Genomic DNA, 7638 nt, shown 5'->3' with positions numbered 1-7638 from the left:
TGGGGTGGAGCTGGGGACCGAAAAAGCCCTTAGGAATACATGGGGTGGAGCTGGGGAGCGAAAAAGCCCCTAGGAATACTTGGGGTTGAGCTGGGGACTGAAAATCCCCATAGGAATAAATGGGGTTGACCTGGGGAGCGGAAAAGCCCCTAGGAATACTTGGGGTGGAGCTGGGGACCGAAAAAGCCCATAGGCATCCATGGGGTTGACCTGGGGAGCGAAAATCCCCATAGGCATCCATGGGGTTGACCTGGGGAGCGAAAATCCCCATAGGCATACGTGGGGTTGACCTGGTGCCCGCCCCCCCCACGGAAGTCCGTATGAGGTTTTTGAAACGGGCCTTGCCCGGGCCTTCGATCCAGGAGGGCGGACACTTTCGGCGGTTCGTCCCGGTGGCTGGGCCGGGTGCCGCATCTACAATATAGCCAAGAAACGTTCGCGGAGATTTTCGAGAACACGTTTTTAAGGACCCTCAATGCCCATGTTCGGTTCCAGAAAGCCGGTCAGAGGGATCTTCGGGGCAGAACCCTGCCGTGTTGAGGGGCCAAACCCGAGTTTGGAGCCAGGTCAACGGGGAAAACCGGAAAAGGGCCGGAGAAGGCGGTCAGGCCGGGCGAGAGTTCCAGGAGCTCGGCCACAATTCCGATTTCGTCCCGGTCAAGGGCTCCGTGGAAGGGCAGCCCGGGGGCGGGTCCAAGGGCCCCGGCAGGGACCCGGGCCTCCGGGGTCGGAGCCCAGGCACCCCGCCGAGGGGTGGTCGTCCCGGGCCAAGGCGGCGGGAGCCCGGGCAGGACTCCGCGGGGCAGGCCGGGCGGGAGTTCCAGGAGCCCGGCCGCGATTCCGACTTCTCCCCGGTGCCCTGCCCGGAGGCCGGGCAGGTCCGGGGGCCTTCGGCGCGGGCGGCGGGCTGCTCCCGCGGGGGAGACGAGCCGTGCTGGGCCCCGGGAGGGAGGCCCGGGGTCGACCTGGCGCCGGGGCTCCGGCCCTGGAAGTCCCGATGAGGTTTTTCAAACGGCCCGTGCCCGGGCCTTCGCTCCAGGAGGGCGGACACTTTCGGCGGTTGCCCCCGGTGGCTGGGCCGGGTGCCGCATCTACAATATTGCCAGGAAAGGTCCGCGGAGATTTTCGGGGACACGGTTTTCGGGACCCTAGTTGCCCATCTTGGGTTCCAGGAGGTCGGGCAGGGGTACCTCCGGGACCGGACCGTGCTGCAGGAGGGGCTCAACCCCGGGTTTGGCTCCATGTCGACTGGAGCTCCGGCCCAGGGGCGGGCCGGGCGAGAGTTCCAGGAGCCCGGCCGCGATTCCGGCTTCTCCCCGGTGCCCTGCCCGGAGGCCGGGCAGGTCCGGGGGCCTTCGGCGCGGGCGGCGGGCTGCTCCCGCGGGGGAGACGAGCCTCTCTGGGGCCCGGGAGGTTGGCCCTGGGTCGACCTGGCGCCGGGGCTCGGGCTCCGGAAGTCCGTATGAGGTTTTTCAAACGGGCCTTGCCCGGGCCTTCGCTCCAGGAGGGCGGACACTTTCGGCGGTTGCCCCCGGCGGCTGGGCCGGGTGCCGCATCTACAATATTGCCAGGAAAGGTTCGCGGAGATTTTCGAGGACACGGGTTTCGGGACCCTAGATGCCCATCTTGGGTTCCAGGAGCTCGGACGGAGGAACCTCCGGGGCCGGACCGTTCCGAAGGAGGGGGTCAAAACCGAGTTTGGCTCCATGTCGACTGGAGCTCCGGCCCCGGGGCGGGCCGGGCGGCCTGCCCGGCGAGAGTTCCAGGAGCCCGGCCGCGATTCCGGCTTCTCCCCGGTGCCCTGCCCGGAGGCCGGGCGGGCCCGGGGGCCTTCGGCGCGGGCGGCAGGCGGCTTCCGCGGCGGAGACGAGCCTCTCTGGGGCCCGGGAGGTGGGCCCTGGGTCGACCTGCCGCCGGGGCTCGGGCTCCGGAAGTCCGTATGAGGTTTTTCAAACGGGCCTTGCCCGGGTCTTCGCTCCAGGAGGGCGGACACTTTCGGCGGTTGCCCCCGGCGGCTGGGCCGGGTGCCGCATCTACAATATTGCCAGGAAAGGTTCGCGGAGATTTTCGAGGACACGGGTTTCGGGACCCTAGATGCCCATCTTGGGTTCCAGGAGGCCGGACGGAGGAACCTCCGGGGCCGGACCGTGCTGCAGGAGAGGTTCAACCCCGAGTTTGGCTCCATGTCGACTGGAGCTCCGGCCCGGGGGGCGGGCCGGGCGGCCTGGCCGGGCGAGAGTTCCAGGAGCCCGGCCGCGATTCCTACTTCTCCCCGGTGCCCTGCCCGGAGGCCGGGCGGGTCCGGGGGCCTTCGGCGCGGGCAGCGGGCTGCTCCCGCGGGGGAGACGAGCCGCCCTAACGCCCGGGAGGGAGGCCCGGGGTCGACCTGGCTCCCGAGCTCCGGCCCTGGAAGTCCGTATGAGGATTTTCAAACGGGCCGTGCCCGGGCCTTCGCTCCAGGAGGCCGGACACTTTCGGCGGTTGCTCCCGGCGGCTGGGCCGGGTGCCACATCTACAATATTGCCAGGAAAGGTCCGCGGAGATTTTCGGGGACACGGTTTTCGGGACCCTAGATGCCCATCTTGGGTTCCAGGAGGTCGGACGGAGGAACCTCCGGGGCCGGACCGTGCTGCAGGAGAGGTTCAACCGCGAGTTTGGCTCCATGTCGACTGGAGCTCCGGCCCAGGGGCGGGCCGAGCGGCTTGGCCGGGCGAGAGTTCCAGGAGCCCGGCCGCGATTCCTACTTCTCCCCGGTGCCCTGCCCGGAGGCCGGGCGGGTCCGGGGGCCTTCGGCGCGGGCAGCGGGCTGCTCCCGCGGGGGAGACGAGCCGTGCTGGGCCCCGGGAGGGAGGCCCGCGGTCGACCTGGCGCCGGGGCTCCGGCCCTGGAAGTCCGTATGAGGTTTTTCAAACGGGCCTTGCCCGGGCCTTCGCTCCAGGAGGGCGGACACTTTCGGCGGTTGCCCCCGGTGGCTGGGCCGGGTGCCGCATCTACAATATTGCCAGGAAAGGTTCGCGGAGATTTTCGGGGACACGGATTTCGGGACCCTAGATGCCCATCTTGGGTTCCAGGAGGTCGGACGGAGGAACCTCCGGGGCCGGACCGTGCTGCAGGAGGGGGTCAAAACCGAGTTTGGCTCCATGTCGACTGGAGCTCCGGCCCGGGGGGCGGGCCGGGCGGGCAGGCCGGGCGAGAGTTCCAGGAACCCGGCCGCGATTCCGGCTTCGACCCGGTCGACTGCACGGCGGGCGTGCAGGCCGGGGGGCGACTCGCAGGGGCCCTTCCAGGCTGCGGGGCCCAGCGGTTGGAGCCCGGCTACCCCGGCGAAGGGGCGGAAGAACCTGCACGGCGCGGCGGGAGAACCCGGCATGCTTCCGCGGGGCAGGCCGGGCAGGAGTTCCAGGAGCCCGGCCACGATTCCTACTTCTCCCCGGTGCCCTGCCCGGAGGCCGGGCGGGCCCGGGGGCCTTCGGCGCGGGCATCAGGCGGCTTCCGCGGCGGAGACGTGCCTCTCTGGGGCCCGGGAGGTTGGCCCTGGGTCGACCTGGCGCCCGGGCTCGCGCTCCGGAAGTCCGTATGAGGTTTTTCAAACGGGCCTTGCCCGGGCCTTCGCTCCAGGAGGGCGGACACTTTCGGCGGTTGCCCCCGGTGGCTGGGCCGGGTGCCGCATCTACAATATTGCCAGGAAAGGTTCGCGGAGATTTTCGGGGACACGGATTTCGGGACCCTAGATGCCCATCTTGGGTTCCAGGAGGTCGGACGGGCGAACCTGCGGGGCCGGACCGTGCTGCAGGAGGGGGTCAAAACCGAGTTTGGCTCCATGTCGACTGGCGCTCCGGCCCGGGGGGCGGGCCGGGCGGGCAGGCCGGGCGAGAGTTCCAGGAACCCGGCCGCGATTCCGGCTTCGACCCGGTCGACTGCACGGCGGGCGTGCAGGCCGGCGGCGACTCGCAGGGCCCCTTCCAGGCAGCGGGGCCCAGCGGTTGGAGCCCGGCTACCCCGGCGAGGGGCGGAAGAACCTGCACGGCGCGGCCGGAGAACCCGGCATGCTTCCGCGTGGCAGGCCGGGCAGGAGTTCCAGGAGCCCGTCCACGATTCCTACTTCTCCCCGGTGCCCTGCCCGGAGGCCGGGCGGGCCCGGGGGCCTTCGCCGCGGGCGGCGGGCGGCTTCCGCGGCGGAGACGAGCCTCTCTGGGGCCCGGGAGGTCGGCCCTGGGTCGACCTGGCGCCGGGGCTCGGGCTCCGGAAGTCCGTATGAGGTTTTTCAAACGGGCCTTGCCCGGGCCTTCGTTCCAGGAGGGCGGACACTTTCGGCGGTTGCCCCCGGCGGCTGGGCCGGGTGCCGCATCTACAATATTGCCAGGAAAGGTTCGCGGAGATTTTCGGGGACACGGATTTCGGGACCCTAGATGCCCATCTTGGGTTCCAGGAGGTCGGAGGGAGGAACCTCCGGGGCCGGACCGTGCTGCAGGAGGGGGTCAAAACCGAGTTTGGCTCCAAGTCGACTGGAGCTCCGGCCCGGGGGGCGGGCCGGGCGGGCAGGCCGGGCGAGAGTTCCAGGAACCCGGCCGCGATTCCGGCTTCGACCCGGTCGACTGCACGGCGGGCGTGCAGGCCGGGGGGCGACTCGCAGGGGCCCTTCCAGGCTGCGGGGCCCAGCGGTTGGAGCCCGGCTACCCCGGCGAGGGGCGGAAGAACCTGCACGGCGCGGCGGGAGAACCCGGCATGCTTCCGCGTGGCAGGCCGGGCAGGAGTTCCAGGAGCCCGGCCACGATTCCTACTTCTCCCCGGTGCCCTGCCCGGAGGCCGGGCGGGCCCGGGGGCCTTCGGCGCGGGCGGCGGGCGGCTTCCGCGGCGGAGACGAGCCTCTCTGGGGCCCGGGAGGTCGGCCCTGGGTCGACCTGGCGCCGGGGCTCGGGCTCCGGAAGTCCGTATGAGGTTTTTGAAACGGGCCTTGCCCGGGCCTTCGCTCCAGGAGGGCGGACACTTTCGGCGGTTGCCCCCGGTGGCTGGGCCGGGTGCCGCATCTACAATATTGCCAGGAAAGGTTCGCGGAGATTTTCGGGGACACGGATTTCGGGACCCTAGATGCCCATCTTGGGTTCCAGGAGGTCGGACGGAGGAACCTCCGGGGCCGGACCGTGCTGCAGGAGGGGGTCAAAACCGAGTTTGGCTCCATGTCGACTGGAGCCCCGGCCCGGGGGGCGGGCCGGGCGGGCAGGCCGGGCGAGAGTTCCAGGAACCCGGCCGCGATTCCGGCTTCGACCCGGTCGACTGCACGGCGGGCGTGCAGGCCGGGGGGCGACTCGCAGGGGCCCTTCCACGCTGCGGGGCCCAGCGGTTGGAGCCCGGCTACCCCGGCGAGGGGCGGAAGAACCTGCACGGCGCGGCGGGAGAACCCGGCATGCTTCCGCGGGGCAGGCCGGGCAGGAGTTCCAGGAGCCCGGCCACGATTCCTACTTCTCCCCGGTGCCCTGCCCGGAGGCCGGGCGGGCCCGGGGGCCTTCGGCGCGGGCGGCGGGCGGCTTCCGCGGCGGAGACGAGCCTCTCTGGGGCCCGGGAGGTCGGCCCTGGGTCGACCTGGCGCCGGGGCTCGGGCTCCGGAAGTCCGTATGAGGTTTTTGAAACGGGCCTTGCCCGGGCCTTCGCTCCAGGAGGGCGGACACTTTCGGCGGTTGCCCCCGGTGGCTGGGCCGGGTGCCGCATCTACAATATTGCCAGGAAAGGTTCGCGGAGATTTTCGGGGACACGGATTTCGGGACCCTGGATGCCCATCTTGGGTTCCAGGAGGTCGGACGGAGGAACCTCCGGGGCCGGACCGTGCTGCAGGAGGGGGTCAAAACCGAGTTTGGCTCCATGTCGACTGGCGCCCCGGCCCGGGGGGCGGGCCGGGCGGGCAGGCCGGGCGAGAGTTCCAGGAACCCGGCCGCGATTCCGGCTTCGACCCGGTCGACTGCACGGCGGGCGTGCAGGCCGGCGGCGACTCGCAGGGCCCCTTCCACGCTGCGGGGCCCAGCGGTTGGAGCCCGGCTACCCCGGCGAGGGGCGGAAGAACCTGCACGGCGCGGCGGGAGAACCCGGCATGCTTCCGCGGGGCAGGCCGGGCAGGAGTTCCAGGAGCCCGGCCACGATTCCTACTTCTCCCCGGTGCCCTGCCCGGAGGCCGGGCGGGCCCGGGGGCCTTCGGCGCGGGCGGCGGGCGGCTTCCGCGGCGGAGACGAGCCTCTCTGGGGCCCGGGAGGTCGGCCCTGGGTCGACCTGGCGCCGGGGCTCGGGCTCCGGAAGTCCGTATGAGGTTTTTGAAACGGGCCTTGCCCGGGCCTTCGCTCCAGGAGGGCGGACACTTTCGGCGGTTGCCCCCGGTGGCTGGGCCGGGTGCCGCATCTACAATATTGCCAGGAAAGGTTCGCGGAGATTTTCGGGGACACGGATTTCGGGACCCTAGATGCCCATCTTGGGTTCCAGGAGGTCGGACGGAGGAACCTCCGGGGCCGGACCGTGCTGCAGGAGGGGGTCAAAACCGAGTTTGGCTCCATGTCGACTGGAGCCCCGGCCCGGGGGGCGGGCCGGGCGGGCAGGCCGGGCGAGAGTTCCAGGAACCCGGCCGCGATTCCGGCTTCGACCCGGTCGACTGCACGGCGGGCGTGCAGGCCGGGGGGCGACTCGCAGGGGCCCTTCCACGCTGCGGGGCCCAGCGGTTGGAGCCCGGCTACCCCGGCGAGGGGCGGAAGAACCTGCACGGCGCGGCGGGAGAACCCGGCATGCTTCCGCGGGGCAGGCCGGGCAGGAGTTCCAGGAGCCCGGCCACGATTCCTACTTCTCCCCGGTGCCCTGCCCGGAGGCCGGGCGGGCCCGGGGGCCTTCGGCGCGGGCGGCGGGCGGCTTCCGCGGCGGAGACGAGCCTCTCTGGGGCCCGGGAGGTCGGCCCTGGGTCGACCTGGCGCCGGGGCTCGGGCTCCGGAAGTCCGTATGAGGTTTTTGAAACGGGCCTTGCCCGGGCCTTCGCTCCAGGAGGGCGGACACTTTCGGCGGTTCGTCCCGGTGGCTGGGCCGGGTGCCGCATCTACAATATATCCAAGAAACGTTCGCGGAGATTTTCGAGAACACGTTTTTAAGGACCCTCAATGCCCATGTTCGGTTCCAGAAAGCCGGTCAGAGGGATCTTCGGGGCAGAACCCTGCCGTGTTGAGGGGCCAAACCCGAGTTTGGAGCCAGGTCAACGGGGAAAACCGGAAAAGGGCCGGAGAAGGCGGTCAGGCCGGGCGAGAGTTCCAGGAGCTCGGCCACAATTCCGATTTCGTCCCGGTCAAGGGCTCCGTGGAAGGGCAGCCCGGGGGCGGGTCCAAGGGCCCCGGCAGGGACCCGGGCCTCCGGGGTCGGAGCCCAGGCACCCCGCCGAGGGGTGGTCGTCCCGGGCCAAGGCGGCGGGAGCCCGGGCAGGACTCCGCGGGGCAGGCCGGGCGGGAGTTCCAGGAGCCCGGCCGCGATTCCGACTTCTCCCCGGTGCCCTGCCCGGAGGCCGGGCAGGTCCGGGGGCCTTCGGCGCGGGCGGCGGGCTGCTCCCGCGGGGGAGACGAGCCGTGCTGGGCCCCGGGAGGGAGGCCCGGGGTCGACCTGGCGCCGGGGCTCCGGCCCTGG

This window comes from Alligator mississippiensis, unplaced genomic scaffold (assembly GCF_030867095.1).
Source record: "Alligator mississippiensis isolate rAllMis1 unplaced genomic scaffold, rAllMis1 scaffold_47, whole genome shotgun sequence".
Taxonomy (NCBI): domain Eukaryota; kingdom Metazoa; phylum Chordata; order Crocodylia; family Alligatoridae; genus Alligator; species Alligator mississippiensis.
This window is presented reverse-complemented; position numbering follows the sequence as displayed.